Below are 18,999 nucleotides of genomic sequence, written 5' to 3' on the forward strand. Positions count from 1 at the left end.
CTCTACCTCAGTAGGCCTACTGTTAAGTTTAAAACAATTTTAAGATTTGATATTCAATTTCAATTAAAATTTCACTTTTAGTTCATAGTATTATACCATTGCCACAGTATTGACATAGTATTTTACACTATAGCCAATCATCACTGTACTGTTTCACCAAAGTAGCCTATTTTTAGTCATGTATAGTTTTGAAATTTCGTCATCTGACATTTTTTATCAAAATTGAGTTATTGACTTATTCTTATTACATGACAACTTATTTACATTATGGGATGTTTTTTTTTTTACAAGTTGTTTCAATTTTAGAACTTTATATACAAAACAAATGTTACACACATACAGTTTGCTGTCATGTGAAGATAATGGGCCTGTTTCTGTAAGGCGGTCAACCAACTCTGAGTTTAAACTTGAAGTCCGAGTTGACTTACCGAGATATTAAAAACAGTTTTCCGTTTTAGAACAGAGTTAGGTCAATCAAGTCTGAGTAGACCAACTGAAAGTTAAGCGCACACACTGTGACTATAAAAAGGCATTATCAATGGAGCTCAGATTTAGCAACATCTGAAAAAAAGAGATTAGCATTTCCTTCTCCAGCTGAACTTGATGTGCTCATGCAGTTATAGCAAATATGACCATATATATTTTTTTTTAAAAAGTAACACCACTGCATTGGCGAAACAGAGACAGTTAGCATGAGAAAACAGCTACTCAAGTTAATGCGTAAGTTTTACATTGAAATTATTTAAAGTATTTAGGTATAATAAAAAAATAAGCAATGTAATGTGTGTCAGTTATAGACTTTTCACTTTAAAAAGTGGGGAATTGGCTGTCATTTTAAAGTTATTTCAGATGTAATTGCATTAAATGACATAAAATAGGCTACTGCATAATTTCTACAACAAATTTGACAAAACACGAATACAGATAACCTTAATGTTCTGTGGAAATGTTTAATATAAGGTTTCCACTTTTACTCACATTGATCAGTTTAAGATAAAGTTTTTAAGATTTAGTTTATAATAGATGTAAATATGCACTTGTGTGTGTCTGCCTTTATTATTGGTCAAGTAGCAGAGGTTGAAATGACATTTAGAATGTAAGCAGTACTAAAAATAGATTTTACAACGAGTAATAATCCCATTAATCTAGTTACAGTATGTCCCTGTTGAAGAACAGTGAATTCAAGCTCTCTCTCTCTCTCTCTCTCTCTCTCTCTCTCTCTCTATATATATATATATATATATATATATATATATATATATATATATATATATATATATATATATATACACATACATTTTTTTTGAAGATAAATTTTTAATCGAAGATAAAACTGGTTAAAACTATGAAATTTATCCTAATTGTAATTATCCAAAAAAAAAATACAAGCCATTCTCGTAACTTTGTTCTTTGTGTGACTGAAATGTAGGCAATGAATGATTAAGGCTAAGGCGTGAAATACCGCTTCATCTTTAAAAAAGTTGAGAAAACAGACAGAAACTCTGAGTTTAGAGAATAAAACTGGCTCCTGACCAGGTTAGGTTCTCAGAGTAAGTTACCATGGTAACTCAGTAAAAGTTACCTCTCTTTCAGAAACAGGGTTGACTTACCCTGCTTTCTCTAGTTTGACAAACCTGCAATTTTTGAAATGGAAAACCCAGAGTTTCTTTCATTTCAGGGTTAACACTGTTTTCACTTAACCTCCTCTCTGAAACGGAGCCAAAGAGACTCACACATGTTTTGTGTTTCTTCAACTGACTTTAATTTTCTTCTGTAAATTACAACTCATTCTAGTAACTTAGTAACTCCCCCTACTGGACTTCACAATATTAGCACTTAACATCCTTGACATTTGGAATGCAAAAACTTTGAAGCTCAATATCTCAAAGTCATTCAGAATGCAGTTAGAACCTTATAATTCCAAGGTGACGGATTATTTATTGGTTTATTCAAAACAATGCAAAACAAACAATAGGCTTTACAATCATATTTACAAGAGCTGTCAATGGGGTGGTACATTTTCAAAAAAGTACATGTTACATAAAAAGTACAAGGCCCCATATTTGTATCTTAAATGTGTATGCACGTCCTGATATTGCAGTTTTAATGGCCTGTTATCACTGAATGGTGCAGTACGGTACGGTTCGGGTTGGTACTACCAAAGGGTACCCTTTTGGTGGCCGTGGAGTATGACAGAGAGTTTCAGTTGACGTCATTCTCGCTCGAATAAATGTCTACAGTAAAAGCTGCACAGGTCGTTCACAAATCATGTTTGTGATTTGTGAATTGAGATATTTATACACAAATATCTATGTGTATAAAGCATCTGTTTTGTGAAAAGTGCTTATCATATTTGTGTATAAATGTTTATTAATAACTTTTCTATGAGCATAATTTGATTATAACTGCAGATCAATGACACTGCGAAATAGCCTACTGTAACGTCTGTAATTATATAAAATAAGTAATTAAATGCAATATATATTAACACATACAGACCATTACAGTCTCCGATGTGTTACCAATTACAGATAAACACACAGCATACATTTAGTCCTTATTTGGGTTCAAAAGCAGCACACAACATATAGCTCACAGTCAGAGCAAACCTCTCATCTGTGTCTTTAATCTTCAGCAGCACCTCTTTCAGAGAGTAATTCTGTCATTCATAGTTCATAATAGTCCAAAAGGTGATGATAAACGTGGCAGTTTGTTCATGTTTTAAGTTGCTGTAACAATTTGCTTCTTTGTTTTGTCGGGCTTCTCCTTTGTTTTTTCGCGTTTCACTCCTTTGTTTTTCCTTTACTTTTCTGAAAGGATTAGATGTCGAAGACACTTCAATATTAACACACACATTATTATCATCAGCTCAAGAAGTTCATTATTTCAAATATAGACGCGATCACAAGATCCCTGGAGAAAGAGAAAACCGCTCGCACTTTTGGACGGCCTCGTACAACAACAACAGGACACGGCATATTTTGTTTTTCTTGGCTTTGTGGCTGTACATCAAGACAACGACAAAGTTTGTTTGAGCTCGGGTCATCCATGGCTTATTATATTATGCATATAGTATTACAATGTAATGTCTCAGCTGTGTATTTAAAACATGGCGGTTACTTCCGGGAATTCCGGGAGTTTTCTGGGAGACAGAACGATACGGGAGGAGGGCGGGAGATGGGTCTGAAATACAGGAGACTCCCAGGTGTTGGCAGGTATGCAATACTTGTATTTAAGACTATTTATTACTTAACATAGGATATTGGTTGTAATTTCGTAATGGATCTGTTCAGTAAAATCCTCAAATAAGGCATAAATAGTTTGAAACCCTCGTAATTGAGGTCCTTAAAAGTGACATTAGAAAGGGAGAGAGTCGCTTTTTTTCCTGTGATCTATTATTATCAATAATAATATAATTATAATGATTATAATAGGCTAAAAATAATATTGAAATGTTTCATAAAATAAAAATGATTTAAAAAATAGTTGTAAGCCCAGGTCATCTTCCTTTTTATAGCTCATATAATAGTAGACAGAACGCTCGATCACAGTATAATAATAATAATAATAATAATAATAATAATAATAATAATAATAGTAGTAGTGCTGTCGCCTCACAGCAAGAAGGTCGATAGTTCCAGCCTCGGCTGGGTCAATTGGCGTTTCTGTGTGGAGTCGGTGCTCCTGGTTTCACCCACAGTCCAAAGACATGCGGTACAGGTGAATTGGGTAGGCTAAATTGTCCTTAGTGTATGAGTGTAAATGAGTGGATGTTTCCCAGAGATGGGTTGCGGCTAGAAGGGCATCCGCTGCGTAAAAACGTGGTGGATAAGTTGGCGGTTCATTTCGCAGTGGCGACCCGGGATTAATAAAGGGACTAAGCTGAAAAGAAAATGAATGAAGGAATTAATAATAATAATAAAAATAAAACAGATGAGACTAATGAGAGTAAAATTGTTCCTTCAATTTTTGTGTTTGTCTGCTATCAGTGGCGTAATTCTGTAGACATTTTGTAATTATTAGTGGAGGCTTGGGATGTGATACTTCATAATGAGCTCTAGAAGCAGTTTAAAAGTGCATTTTAGCCAAAAGATGCTGATATCAGAAAGCACCACACACACCCAAACCCCTTTTTTTGATATCTTCGCTATCTTTACCAGACACACCTTACTGCTGATTGGCTGCAATTGTTTTGAGACTGAGTCTGACACTGTGGTCAGAAGCGATTTTCAAATATTGCTTAAAGGGCCAGTTCACCTCAAAATGAAAAATATCCTCACCATTTACTCACACTCAAGTGTTCTTCACTTTTGTTAAACACAAAACAAGATATCCTGAAGAATGTTGGAAACCAGCAGACATTAATAGGAACAAAAATACTATGGACGTCAATGACTGCTGCTTTTCAGTATTCATCAAAATATCTTCTTTTTAAAAAATGTGGTGAGTGAGTAAATCATGGCAAAAGTTTACATTTTCTTTGGTGACCTGTACCTATAATTAACCTTTAAAGGGTCATGACCCCCCCACTTTCAGTTCAAGTCTACCTCAGAATTTTTTTAAAAAGATGCATCATAATGAGCGTACAGCTCCGCGGTCAAAGGGCAGGAGTGGGTGTGGCCAGCAGGGGAGAAGGAGGGGAGCAAACCACTGTTGTCAGTTCGCTCACAAAATGATACACAAACCGTGAGGAGACGCATGATTTTATAGTTTACAAAGTTAAAATGCAAATAAATAAACAGTAATTTAATGCCCTGCTACATTTTTTATTCATAATTTCATATACAGATAACCACAATTAATCTCATTATGAAGATAATTGTGTTCATATAAACACAATGAGGATTTTTTCAATCAAACCCTGGGTCTGAATCATAGGTCTGAATGCAGACTCAGTGCTGCAGGTCTCTTTCCCTGTCTATTTTTAACCATTAGCCCTGTTGGTAATCTAGAGGATTTAGGCAAACACAGCAGCACGGCGATGTGCCTAAATGTGAAGGAACTCCTAATAAAAGACAACGTCCGTCATTTTCTAATTCTTGTACTGCTCTCCCGACAAAAATGCTTGCGGCACACAAATAGCTTTGCTGCATCGGCCCTGACAGCATCGCGGGGAAAAACATGCAAAAAACCCTGTGGATCATGGAAACAAACACATACAACCCTTCATGAACAGCTAAATACTGTGTGCCGTGGATCCGTGTCTCACAGCTTGGCACTGGCAGGTCTGCCTTGCCTTTAGAAAGCACGTGCAGTCATGAATAATTAAGCAGCTGGCTCTTCTCATAGGGTAAGAAAACTCCACTATGAATAATACTGAGAAACCGACACGTCATCTTTGCACTTGCAGTTTTGCGCTACGTCGCCGATTTTGATCCCATCCCAAAAATCATTTTAAACCCGGCAGCTGAAAATAGCTGACAAAAGTTACAAATTATCCAGTTTTCCCCACAATTAAAGCTATCAGGTGCTAACGTTGTCCTAACTGATTCTCAACATACACAAATCTGTTAAAATCTCAAAAAAGTACTCAAGGGTTTAGTGAACCTTTAAGGGCAAAAATCTGTCTTAAAGGGGTGGTCCAGTGTGTATTTTAGGCTTGGTTGTGTTTATAAAATGCAAAACACCAAAAGTACATACAAAAGTTTGCACCTGTGTTGACCACCGCTTGCCTGACTGTGAATAAACCTGCATATTGGATCTTACCTCAGTTGTTGGTGTTGAATAGATAGCCTCATTATTTATTTATTTATTTATATGATTTATATATGATATTAGAATAGTGTTAGCTTTTGTAAGTGATTTTATGTTTTAAGAATAGAAGATGGAATAGTCACAATAATATTTGTAAATGTAACATAGGCCATATATGTACCATTTACATATATTTCAGTTAATATGGAAAACGAGTGCTTGTTTTTAGCAAAACTAATACTGGATTTTATTTTAAATGCGTGTTTGTTATAAATTGCACAAAGAAATTATGGGGTTCTTCTCTCAAAAAGTTGTTACTCCACCCCGTTTAGAGCATCATTATGGGCGTTTTACGTTACAACTAACGTGGTTCAAACGATGGATCTGCGACAGAAAAACTACGGGTTTTGGGAAACACTCGTTACTTCATTGTTCTTTTCACAACTGATGCATCGTATCATACTAAGATAGTTCAGCCGCATCATACTATGATAGTTAAGTTATGTTCAGTTACGTCGTTGTTTGGGAAACGCACCCCAGGGAGAGATTCTGAAAGCTATCCTTTGTCAAATGCTAGCGCTATATATATATATTCTTTAATTCTCTGGAACATAATTAATATTAAATTGTAAGCATTTCTCTCTTCATGTCGTATCCTTTAGAAGCCCAAATACAGCAACAGAACCGTGGAAGCTCTATGAAAATATCAGCATTTATATGCCATTTTAGCTTTTTCTGCTATAACATTACTGCAACTGTGCCCACACCCCTTCCCTTCAATGGGGAAAGCGCTTAACCCAAAGCGTATAAGATCCCACTAACCTGGATGCATTTTTTGTAGTCCCCAAACTTTGTTCGCTGTAGGCTGTGCTAAGCTAACTCTGTAAAAGCCAATGTCTCCCTTTGCTATTATCTTTTAGCGTATTACATTCAGAGATGCTGTTTATGTTCACACAGCTAAATTACATTTAAAATATGATATCATAATGGACCACCCCTTTAAGGGCAAAAATCTGTCTTAAAATACAACATCTGATAGGTGTGAAATAACCACAGTATAACCAGTCATACTCAACCTTAGGTGTGCATCATTTTCTAAGCATTTCTTCCTTACACAATCAATTATTTAATTGAATTTTGCATTTTTGTAAACAACCAGAACACATCTGTTGAAATCATGACCGTGACAGCAGATTATCCTATATAGTCTGGCATCTGCATCTGCTGGAGGCCAGTCTGACACAAATAACCACTGAGCCATAACATTCACACCAACCGGGAATGTACAATTGATGGAGCAGTGAAACCGTGTAGATTTTCACTCAGTGCTTTTACACGTTTATGCACACAGCAGCTGATCCTGTGGTGTGATTTCTTGTGGTTGGTTGTCTACTTTTTAATAAAGATGTACTTGTTCAGACTGGTTACATAATGGCCAGTGAACTGTGAGATAACGCAGAGGTGAGGCCAAGCAAATACCACACAAATCACACATCCTTTTCCCACCCCGACTGGTTCATTTTCTTCTACATCTTGGCGCCATGTCGTATAAGGACAGAAATGCCATTTAGCACTGTGTTTTGTGTGTGCGTGAGCATGTATTATGTAAATGTATAAATGAGTAAGAGTTAGAGCTGGAATCTGGATTGAGAAGAAAGTGGCATGAAACATAAGCGGAGGAAATTAATATTTCCAATGTTTATTTTCTCATACACCAAGGCTTTCCGCTTCATTTATTTTTGTGGTGTTTGCATTTCTCTGTGAGATATGGCCAGTTCGAGCTGCTATTTTCAGAGGCTGTTGACATTACACAGGAACTAAATCCTTAAGTTGCTAGCTGTGTTGAGAGCGCTGTGATTTATTTTCTGGATTACGTGCCGTTTATTCATCTGACTCACCTAGGTTTGGTTTATAATTTGGGAAATTGTGAGGAATCAATTGCTTAAACACATATTTAAAAAAAATTCTTACATAAGGCAGGGGTGGCAACACAGTGGCGCAGTAGGTAGTACTGTCGCCTCACAAAAAGACGGTAACTGGTTCGAACCTCGGCTCAGTTGACGTTTCTCTATGGAGTTTGCATGTTCTCCCTGCGTTCGCATGGGTTTCCTTCGGTTTCCCCCACAGTCCAAAGACATGCGGTACAGGTGAATTGAGGAGGCTAAATTGTTCGTAGTGTATGAGTGTGTGTGTGGATGTTTCCCAGAGATGGGTTGTGGCTGGAAGGGCATCCGCTGTGAAAAAACTTGCTGGATTAGTTGGCGGTTCATTCCGCTGTGGCGACCCCGGCAAGAAAATGAATGAATGAATTTTCAAAAACTGCTAATGAATTCTGAACTAATGAATTCAGGGCGACAATAGCTCAGTGGGTAGCACATTCACCTCACAGCAAGAAGGTTGCTGGTTCAAGTCCCTGGTTTAATTGGCATTTCTGTGTGGAGTTTGCATGTTCTTTTGTTCTCCCCATGTTCGCATGTGCTTCCTCTGTGTGCTCCTGTTTCCCCCACAAGACCAAAGACGTGCTGTAGGTGAATTAAGCTAAATTAGCCGTAGTGTATGTGTGTGAATGTGTGTATGGATGTTTCCAGTACTGGGTTGCAGCTGGAATGGCTTCCGCTGTGTAAAACATATGCTGGATAATTTGGTGGTTCATTCCGCTGTGGTGACCCCTGATGAATAAAGGGACTAAACTGAAGAAAATGAATAAATTAGAATGAATTCAGGTTTACTTATACTAATCTTAAAGTAAAAAATTCTTAAAAGCACTGTAGCAATGTGATCTCTTGAACCACTGTTACAGCAATAGTGATATTTGTGCATTACAAATAAGTTACTCATGGATGTAGTGACAACAGAAACCAACAGAAAAACAACAGACCCAACTGTTGAGTCATGTGTTCTGCTTGTTCTGAGCAATTGACTAATGCACAAAAAAAGGTGTGTTCAAAATAATAGCAGTGTGTTGCAGCACAGCTAGTGTTTTTCAGCCAATGATAAACTCTCAGTGAAAGCTTAATGTGACTATTTTCAATGTCATAAGGTTCCTTTTACAGCATCGATGTTGTAATGTAATCACAATGCATTCAGTTAAATAGACTTAATCATTCATTTATTTGTTCAAGCATTAAATGAGATGAAAGACCGTGTAAGCGTTAGCACCTTCAGGATTAGCAGGTGAGCGCAGAAACACCATTCAAAATACTTTGGTAAAATAAACTCATTCATTCATTCCTTTTCTTTTTGGTTTAGTCCCTTTATTAATCTGAGGTCGCCACAGCGAAATGAAACGCCAACTTATCCAGCATATGTTTTATGCAGCGGATGCCCCTCCAACTGCAACCCATCACTCTGAAACACCCGTATACACTCCCATTCACACACAAACACTAGAGACAATTTTGCTTACCTAATTCACCTATAGATCATGTCATGTCTTCGGGAGAAACCGGAGCACCCGCCAACACGAGGAGAACATGCAAACTCCACACAGAAATGCCAACTGACACAGGCGAGGCTGGAACCAGCGACCTTCTTGCTGTGAGGCGACATTATCCACTGTGCCATCCGGTAAAATAAACAGTCATATTTAAAGACAGGGCAGGGGAAATGCTTCTTGTCCAGTCTGAGACCCACTTTTTATTGTATATCTATCAGGCAGTGAAGATGACTGATTTTTAAGGAATCAGGCCTTAAATGTGGCTATTTTATAATGGAAGACTGTTTACTGGAAGCCCTGAGGCTGGCTGGCTAGCTGAAATTAAAAATTTGTGTGCATATACCCCATTCGTTCATTCGTGAGTAAAATTGACGTACTTAATGATACTTTATCAAAGATCAGCAATTCGTCACATAAACACATATTTATTTATTTTATTATTATTTTTAATGAATAAAATTAGTTGTTACAAATTTTGTTAAAAAGCACAATGCAATTTAAGAGGTTGATTGGAGAAGGGAAAATGTATAAAGAAGAGCAGCAAATTAGAGGATTCTCTTCTCAAATGCTTTAAAGTGGCAACAAAAACCTGAAAGATGCGTAACAAAACATCATAAAACTGATTGAAGAATTTTCTGAATGCCAAATGTGCAGCCAATCATCAATTCCAGACAGATGAAAGATGATCTGACTGTACTTAATGTCATTTTAGACATTTAATAAAAGATCAACTGTTAAAATCAGCTAACACATTGACTGGCCCAAAGACAAATTTAGACTAATGAGAGTACAATTGTTCTTTTTGGATTTAGTGGTAATATTAGTGAAAGTAAACAATCAGGTACTGAATTTAAGGCTCAGTACAATGTGAAGACACATTAATCATGGCACAAAAAATCATGGTACTGTATAGAGATGTTTATATACTGTGTGGCGTTAGGCCCATTTATCATGGATCAGTTTTACCAAAAGATTATGCGCCCCCCTGACTTCAACTCTTTTGAGAACTTGGGTGACACTAAAATGCAGTTTCTGAAGCAAAACATGAACATTTTAAGAAAATGTAGAATGTCCTAAGAAAATGTGAAATGTTCTTTCTGGGCTGAAATACCTGTTTCTGAATGCCAGACTTGACTCAAACAGCTCCAGAGCTGTTGAATAACAATGACTATGAAACTAAATGTTAGTTCTATAATTTGAAACGAAGTGTAAACATGTTTTTAGAAGTGTTCCGGTTTAAAGAGAAAAATATTGATTCTAAAAGTTTCTGGATTGAGGCAAAAAGATTGAGGTAATGGAGTGTCCAGCTCAATCTCCTGATCTCAATCCTATTGATAACTTATGGGGTGACATTAAAATGCAGTTTCTGAAACAAAACATGATAATTGTAAAAAAATGTTCTAATAAAAGGTGGAATGTTCTTTCTGGGCTGAAATACCTGTTTTTGGATACTAGACTTGACGTAAACAGCCCCACAGCGACAACTTAATATATTCTGTAATTTGAACTGAGGTGTAAACATGTCTTTATAAGTGTTCCAGTTTAAAAAGAAAAATATTGATTCTGAAAATTTATTCTTTGTTTTCGAATTAATATTTTATTTAAAGATTATTTTATTTAAAAAAACACACAGAATACATAAAATGTCTAAACACTTTGAATTAGAATTGATATTAGAATTGTCAATCTTGGTGAGCTGAAGCTATTAACAAAAGGTCAATTATTTCAATTTCTGAGGTATGTCATTATTATTATAATTTAACCTTTTAAACGTAGTCTCCAGCCTAAAGTAATTGGATTTATTAAGTTAAATGGATGTATCTAAATATATATGTTCACAGTTCACAAACTTTATTTTAAAGATATATATATATATATATATATATATATATATTTCTTAAAACAGAGCAAAGAACTCTTTGTTTTTCCTTTAAACAAATTGGGAAGAAAATAAACAGGGGGGCTAATAATTCTGATTCTTCAAATATATATATATATATATATATATATATATATATATATATATATATATATATATATATATATATATATATATATATATATATATATATAGTTTATTTATTTATTTATTATAAATTTATCTGAAGAATCACTTCTCTGTTCCCTTTTAATCTGGTGTTAAATGAAATAAAAGCATTTAAGCTTTGTGTAAACTCTCTGGCCTAGAGCACAAGGTATTTGCTAACATCTAGACATATTTGCTTAAGTGACACCATCCTTTCTTTGCCACGTCAGCGATATAATCACTAAGCCTTTGATGAGGCATGGCAAATTTGTTTAGACAGAGAACATGGTTAATTTCACATATGTGCAGACTCACACACACAATCATTAAACACTTATTTCCTCTCTACTGTCTGCAAAAAAAAAAAAAAGTAAATGAATGCAAATGTTGAAGTCATTTTGCTAATATTTGTTTCAGTGCATTTCTTATTTAGACACATCTATAAATACTGTGAGTTAGAGACGCGTCTGATGAGTCAGAATGGGATATGACATATGAACACACACAACAGGACAGCAGAGGAAAGAGCGCTCAGAATCAACAGATTCCTAAACCAAAAAGGGAAATGTATTGGAATTATTTGGGTCATTCAGTGCAAATTTAAAATTAGTTCAAGTGCTTTTAATTCCTCTTTAAAATATTATTGCTACAAGTATGTGGAACACCACTCGAAATATTTCCTCCTGAATATTATACACAGTCGTCTTGTCTCATAGCATCTCTCTGAATAACTTGAGCAGGACACCCGAGCACTTTAGAAATGCTTGAGACATTGTTACATCATTCTTCTTGTTACATCAAGGCTACTGAAGGATATTTGACCAGGATCTTTAAGCGATAGTTCATCGAAACAAGAAAAAGAAAAGAAATTTTGTCATTGCTTGTCCCACTTAAAAGTATTCTGTTAATTTGTGCATACCCTGTAAAACATTACATAATTAAAAGTCATGCATGACAACTTATGATTTAAGTTACTTTAACTTAATTTAGAAAGTTATTTAGGATTCAACTTATTATATATAAGTTATTTTAACTGGATGTTTGAACTCAGCTTAATTAATGCAAGTTAAAATCATTTGTAAAGTTAAATTGGTTCAACTTAAAAAATGCAAGCAAGCAACATATTTTTTACAGTGTAGAACAAGGAAAAGAGAAGAAAATGAGAGGAGAAAAAAATAATTCCTTTTTTCAGTAATGTGAACTCTTACTATTGTGGATGTCAACTTAAAAAATTAAAAGCTGTCATCTTCAATCTCACTCTTCTGATTATTTTTAAGAATTGCGAGGAAAGGAATTACAAACATTAAGATTTAAACTATCACTTGAAAGTAATAGAGGAGAGAATTAATGTTATTTATGATCTTTTTTATGATCTTTCAAATCTGGCTTCACGTCTCAGAATTCAAAACCTAATTCTCATTCTCAGTTTACTAAGTAAACTTTTAAACATACTCAAAATTCTAAATTCACACATCACAGATCTTATAACTTCAAAGTTATGAATTTAAAACTCACAAATCACAAAAAGTTTACGTCTCAAAATCCTAAATTTGAATGAGAATTCTCAAAATCCAAAATTTCCATCTCACAATGGAGTATATGCAGAGCTAGTTTTACCCCCTACCAATAAACTTTCGGTGAACAGTTAATGTGACTACCCAGCAGACACACAACGTCATACAACGTTAATATTAGGTTAGATTTAAGTTGCCAGCATTTATTGGACAATGTTATTTTGACGTCCAATAACGATGTGAAATGGCGTTGATATTTTGTTGTTTTTAGGTTGTGTTGTTGGGAAGTGACCAAAATCTGACATTGAGCCAACATCTTAAATGTCATGACAGATGTTATGTTGGTAATGTTCACACAATGTCAAGTTGTAACATCATTAAACATTGATATTTGGTTGATTTTAGGTTGTGTTGGAAAGTAAACAAAATACAACGTCTGTTCGACATTGGACATTGACGTCAGCCTGATGTTGGGTTCTAACTTCAAACCGATTTTTTATTTTCAAACAAAATGAAATTGAAAAAATCAATCTGACTTTATGTTGATATCCTGTGCCTGCTGGACATTTTCAATTACATATTTTTTCACAGCATAGATGTTGTAATGTAATTCAATATAATCTGTTTAATAGACTTCAGCATTCGTTTAGTTGTTCAAGTGTAAAAATGAGATAAAAAGTCTTTTTAATGCAAGCGCCATCAGGGTCACGGAAACTTAAAAATATTGTGGTAAAATAAATGTTTTTTTGCACGGAACAATAGAATTTAATGAGACCCACTTTATATCATATATCAGGCAGTGAAGATCACTGATTTTTGAAGAAAACAGACCTTAAACGCTGTAATTTTGTAACGCCCTACCGTTTACTGGAATTGCTTGAACTTGGTTACTGAAAAAATTCTTAAAAATCCTTCTGCATATGCCCTATTTTGAGTTTACTTTTCAAAATTCTAAATTTCCATCTCACGGTTCTGGGTTTATTTTTTAAAATTCTAAATTTACATCTCACTGTTCTGGGTTTACTTTTTAAAATTCAAAATTTACATCTCAAAAGTTTACATGCTTTGTGTTTTTAGTAGAAAATGAAAACAAATTCAAAAATAAATAGATCCAAATGTACTCAACATGATTCACTTTTTGTAACTTGGCTGAAAAGGGCTTCCCAGCTTCATCCTCAAAGTTTTAGCTGGACAACAAAGAGCACAAGTTACATAAAAACAATGTTAAATTAGTAAAATTTACATCTTGAAAGTTTACATGCTTTGTGTTTTTCATGTTAGAAGTAGAAAAAAAAGGCTGCACGATTGGAAAAATCTAGCATTGCGATTATTTTTTTTTAATTTTGCGATATATATGAATACAGTTTGACCAGATAACCTGAAAATCTTTATTTGGAAAGAATTTATAATGTTAGATCGATTAAGATGATTCTACAGTGGGAGTTTATGTCTATAAAATCTAATAAAAAATCTATACACTTTTTGGGGTTCCCCGCATGTTTTTGTTGTGGCCTGTGCTGTTCACAGTGCATTTCTGTATTTGCGTGTGCTGTGAGTATTTTCATGCACAACAATCTACAAATAAGAAAAAGATACAATTGGACAAGTGTTTTATTGTTTCCCGAGTCTAACAGTATTCACAGTAACTGAATGATAAAATAAAAATAATTCAATAACATTAACCATTGTTAAAGTTACATATGGTACAATTTATTATGCCTGAATGCTTTTAAGGTCATTATACAATCACAGGCATCAACAACACATGCAAATGAAGAATTATAATCCAGAATCAACATGCATATGCTCGCGATGTGACTATTGCAAATGATCACATTGGGATATCGATGCTAAAACGATTTATGTTGCAGCCCTAATGGAAATAAATTTAAATATAAATGACTCAAAAATGAATCAGAATTTTTTTGTATCCTATCTGAAAAGGGCCTCTTAGCTTCAGCCTAAAAAAATGTAGCTGGACAACAAAGAGCACAAGTTACGTAAAAACAACACTTAGTCAACCCTGCCTTTTCTCTTGGCCTGCTGGGTGCTTCAACTGAGCTGAGCTGCCCTGACAGAACCTCCACCTCACAGACACAATACACAAATGCATTCATCACTCTTTAGTTCTTCTTCCTTCATGCACTCCTCACGTCTTTTTAACCAGCAAAGCAACAGCACATCAACAATTCAACGAGTGTTTACTTGCCCAAACAGAAACACCTGAGCATTTAAAGCTATACGGTATGGAAAAAATAAGTCAAGTCAACACAGCTGATGAAGGATACGTTGGTGGGGAGATTTAGTTGATCTCGTTAGTGTAATTGGTGTGGCGGATTAAATACATGTTGACAGCTCAGCCAGTGAATGAAGTCAATACAACAGCCTACAGCCTCATGCTATACAGGAGCGGCATTTACGTCATTGGGCTGCTTATGTAAGATTGTAAATCTTTCTTGCCCTGGTTTTCTCTAACTCTCTCTAACTGTGAGCAACATTAAGGGACATTGATGACCTATGGCTTGGCCTTGTCAGGGTGTGTTTTTGTCTCTCTGGATTCTTTAGACAGAAAGGCATTTTTACTGGTAGCTGCTATACCTGTGATGTGCTGTTGGCTTGTTATATTGGAGCATGGATTTTTTTCCAACCTGTTTGAATGAAGAATGATGGCTGGAATTGGATGAAAATGGATTTTCGGCAAGCGGAATGTCAATAAAGTGACTGAAATCACAGTTATGACACACGATTCATTGAAATTGGCCGATTACATAAAGTATATCACACTGTATTGGACACTTAAATCAGTTTCTAAAAGTTAAATCAGTTTTTGGTCATGGCAGCTTCAAGACAACTTTTCAGTTTTAAAGATTTTTTCGCAGACTTCAATAGAGTGTAAGAATCTTGATGGTTCTGTGGGTCTCTTTTATCAAATCTGAGCTTTATTTTGTTTTCTCTATTGGATTCAAGTCAGGTGATTGGCTGGGCCATTCTACAGCTTGATTTTTTTCTTTGAAAGCCTTTGAGAGTCTCCTTGGCTGTGTTTTGGATCATTGTCTTGCTGAAATTTCCACTGATGAAGGGCAGAGGGTTGCTGAATAACTTCTGAGAGATTTCAGTTGCTGTCTGGGCTTTCACTGCCTTTCTGCACTTCCCTTTCTTTATGTGTTTAATACGTTTTTCTGTATCATTCAATTTTATTACACATAACTTAATTTGTAAACGAATTAGATTTGTCTTCTTTGCATATATTGATTTCTTTGGTTGTTACCAATATTCAGGGAACATTTCAAGTCAACAGCACCTTTAGAAATATGTTTTCTGAGAATAATGATTAAGTGTTGAATACTTATTTACCCCACTGCATAATAAATGGATTATTTTTATCCCTTCCTCCGAGAATATTAAATAAATATATTCTGGTGCATTTAAATAGAACAGATTTTTTGAACGTATATATTTATAAAAATAATATTTTAGTCACCAAACATCTTGAGAAATAGAAAGAAATATTGCAAAAAAAAAAAAAACATTTATAAACTACAAAATTTTATGTATTTTTTGTTTCTCTTAATTTTTGCTCTTTTTAAAAATTTTATTTAATATTTTTCCCTATATTTTATTTGAATATTTTTGGACCATTATCGTAAGGAGTTTTGTTGGATTATCTTCAGATTTGGCCTCAGTATTTACTAATATATATGCACAAATATATTATGGTAAAGCATCCCATATAAAATATAAATTTAAATGAGAGATTGGTGAAGGGTGTACTTATACACTGTATGTGTAAATATGTATACTTTTTAAATTTATAAATGTCTTGTTGCCCGAATTAATACGTTTGTATTTATTTAGATTGTCTAATTTTTATTTTAATGATTTACAAAATTGTATATATGAAAATACAGATAATTGTTTGAATTTCAGTAAGGTTTCCTTTTCTATTGTTCATTTTATAATAATAATAATAATAATAATAATAATAATAATAATAATAATAATAACAACAACAATAATAATAATAATAATAATAATAATAATAATTTTATTATTTTTATTATTAGTATTATTATCATTATTATCATCCTCATGATTATTATTTTTACTATAACCATTATTATCATCATTATTAATATTATTTTAATAAGAACTTGTCTTAGATTACTGACATTACTACTATCTGACATTACTAAAAGTGTCTTACAATGGTAAGGAAAGTTGAATGCATCCAGATAATGACTGACAATCAAATATTTACAAACGTGTGCGTGAGTGTAATTGTGACCTCAAAAGGTATGACTCAACTTGCAGAAAAAGACTAAAGAAATTGAGCATTGCTTTGCCCTCACAATGGTCTATTCTTAGGAACAGAGAGAACAAAGGTAGAATAGAATGAATTGAACTAAACGGAGCACAGCCGAGTACCGATAATGAGCATGCAAATGTTTACTTTCTAAATGAGCAGCTGCATACTTCAAACCAGCAATTATGTAAGATGAACATATCCCCCATATGTTTCGGATCTGGGATGAATTCATTTGATATTTGCCTGACATTTAAAGGTGGTGTAATTAGCGTATGTAGGCCAATGCATGATCCCCAGTGCCAGAGACGAGAACTAAAAATATGGTACCGTTGTGTTGCCATGGTGATTTCAGTATTGGGTGAAGGTAAACTGTGCTGACAGAAAAACGCACAACGCTAAATCATAAGCATTTACACTGCCACACAACATGGATAAAGACACACTGGCCCTCATCCATGCTGTTACATCACATATTCACTGCGACAACGCAGACCACTGAGACATGGGATAATGCAGATGAAACAAGGAAACAGAGCAAATGATTAAACCCTCATTGTCCTCAAAGCCTATAAAGCCCATTATTTGGCATCTGAAGCCCTCAGTGGAGTGGTTATGTTTAGGACCAGCTGCTCATCATTCACAATGCACAGACTGTACAGCATATTAATATGAACTGGTAAATAAATGAAAGCCAGTGAGAGTGAGTTGTTATTTTATATAAAATGACCACATCATTTGTAGTATGCTGATTTGATGTTAAAAAATTGTTTGTATCATATAAAAAAATCATCTTTTATGATTTTCACAAATATTTTATACAAAAAATATATAATTTAATAGCTAGAAGACGCAGTGGCGCAGTAGGTAGTGCTGTCATCTCACAGTAAGAAGGTCGCCTCAGCTCAGATGGCATTTCTCAGATGGAGTTTGCATGTTCTCCCTGCGTTCGCGTGGGTTTCCTCCGGGTGCTGCGGTTTCCTTCACAGTCCAAAGACATGCGGTACAGGTGAATTGGGTAGGCTAAATTGTCCGTAGTGTATGAGTGTGTGTGTGGATGTTTCCCAGAGATGGGTTGCGGCAGGAAGGACATCCGCTGCTTAAAAACGTGCTGGATAAGTTGGCGGTTCATTTCGCTGCGGCGACCCCGGATTAATAAAGGGACCAAACCAAAAAGAAAATGAATGAAGGAATTAGGGAGCTAATAATTAGCCAAAACAATCTGAATCTGAATTGTGTTAAATTAAATTGTTAACAATTGTAAGTTAATAATACTGATTATGTCCTATTAGAAAATGTTTTGAATTTATATTTTTTAACTTGATTATTGAACATCTGAAATTTAAGACAACTTAATTTTTGAAGGCAGATTTTTATACATATTTTTAAACTTTCGATTTTTTTTGGTTCTGAATTCAAAGACTGCAGATATTGGGTATATAAAAATACAGTTTTAGGTTTTTAAGAATTTAAATTAACACAATTCAAATTCAGATTGTTTTGGCGCTATTAGCTTCATACGTATTTAGGAGAAATTCACCCAGAATGCATCTTTGCACCTGAAACACCAATCCAATGACTGTAAAAAAAAATAGCAATGCACATAAAATATCATGAACGACTGGTCATGAAAGTTTGGTTCTACACCCAAACAAAATGACTGTAAGCTCATTTCTTAAGATATCAGCTTTAGGTAGCAAAGATACCAAACTTAAAAACATAATCATCCAATAACTGGACTTTTTTAAATGTATTTTATCATTTTTGGGTGAACTATCCCAATAAATCTATGCTCTAAAGTACTCAACAATTTAAATTGAATTGTCATGTTGTGTTTTTTAAAATAACACAATGGATTGAAATGTGTAAAAGTACAACATATATAAATGTAATTAACCGTGGTCATTAGGTACTGGAAAAGCATACAAATGCACCTTGAAAGTGCTGGAATTTGAAGTTGGAAAAGTGAGAGTGTTGATGGTTCCATGAAGGGCCTTAAACTCCCATAAAACTTTTCATTTCACAA

The 18,999-nt window shown here is 34.5% G+C and overlaps 1 long non-coding RNA gene across 1 annotated transcript in view; it reads left to right on the forward strand.

Annotated features, from left to right (window-relative positions):
- LOC147836450 (uncharacterized) overlaps positions 1–18,999 on the forward strand; it is a 122,739-nt gene that overhangs the window by 27,007 nt on the left and 76,733 nt on the right. The gene's annotated exons all lie outside the window — the stretch shown is intronic.

The sequence above is a fragment of the Danio rerio genome, chromosome 6 (genome assembly GCF_052040795.2).
Source record: "Danio rerio strain M-AB ecotype USA chromosome 6, GRCz13ab, whole genome shotgun sequence".
NCBI lineage: Eukaryota > Metazoa > Chordata > Actinopteri > Cypriniformes > Danionidae > Danio > Danio rerio.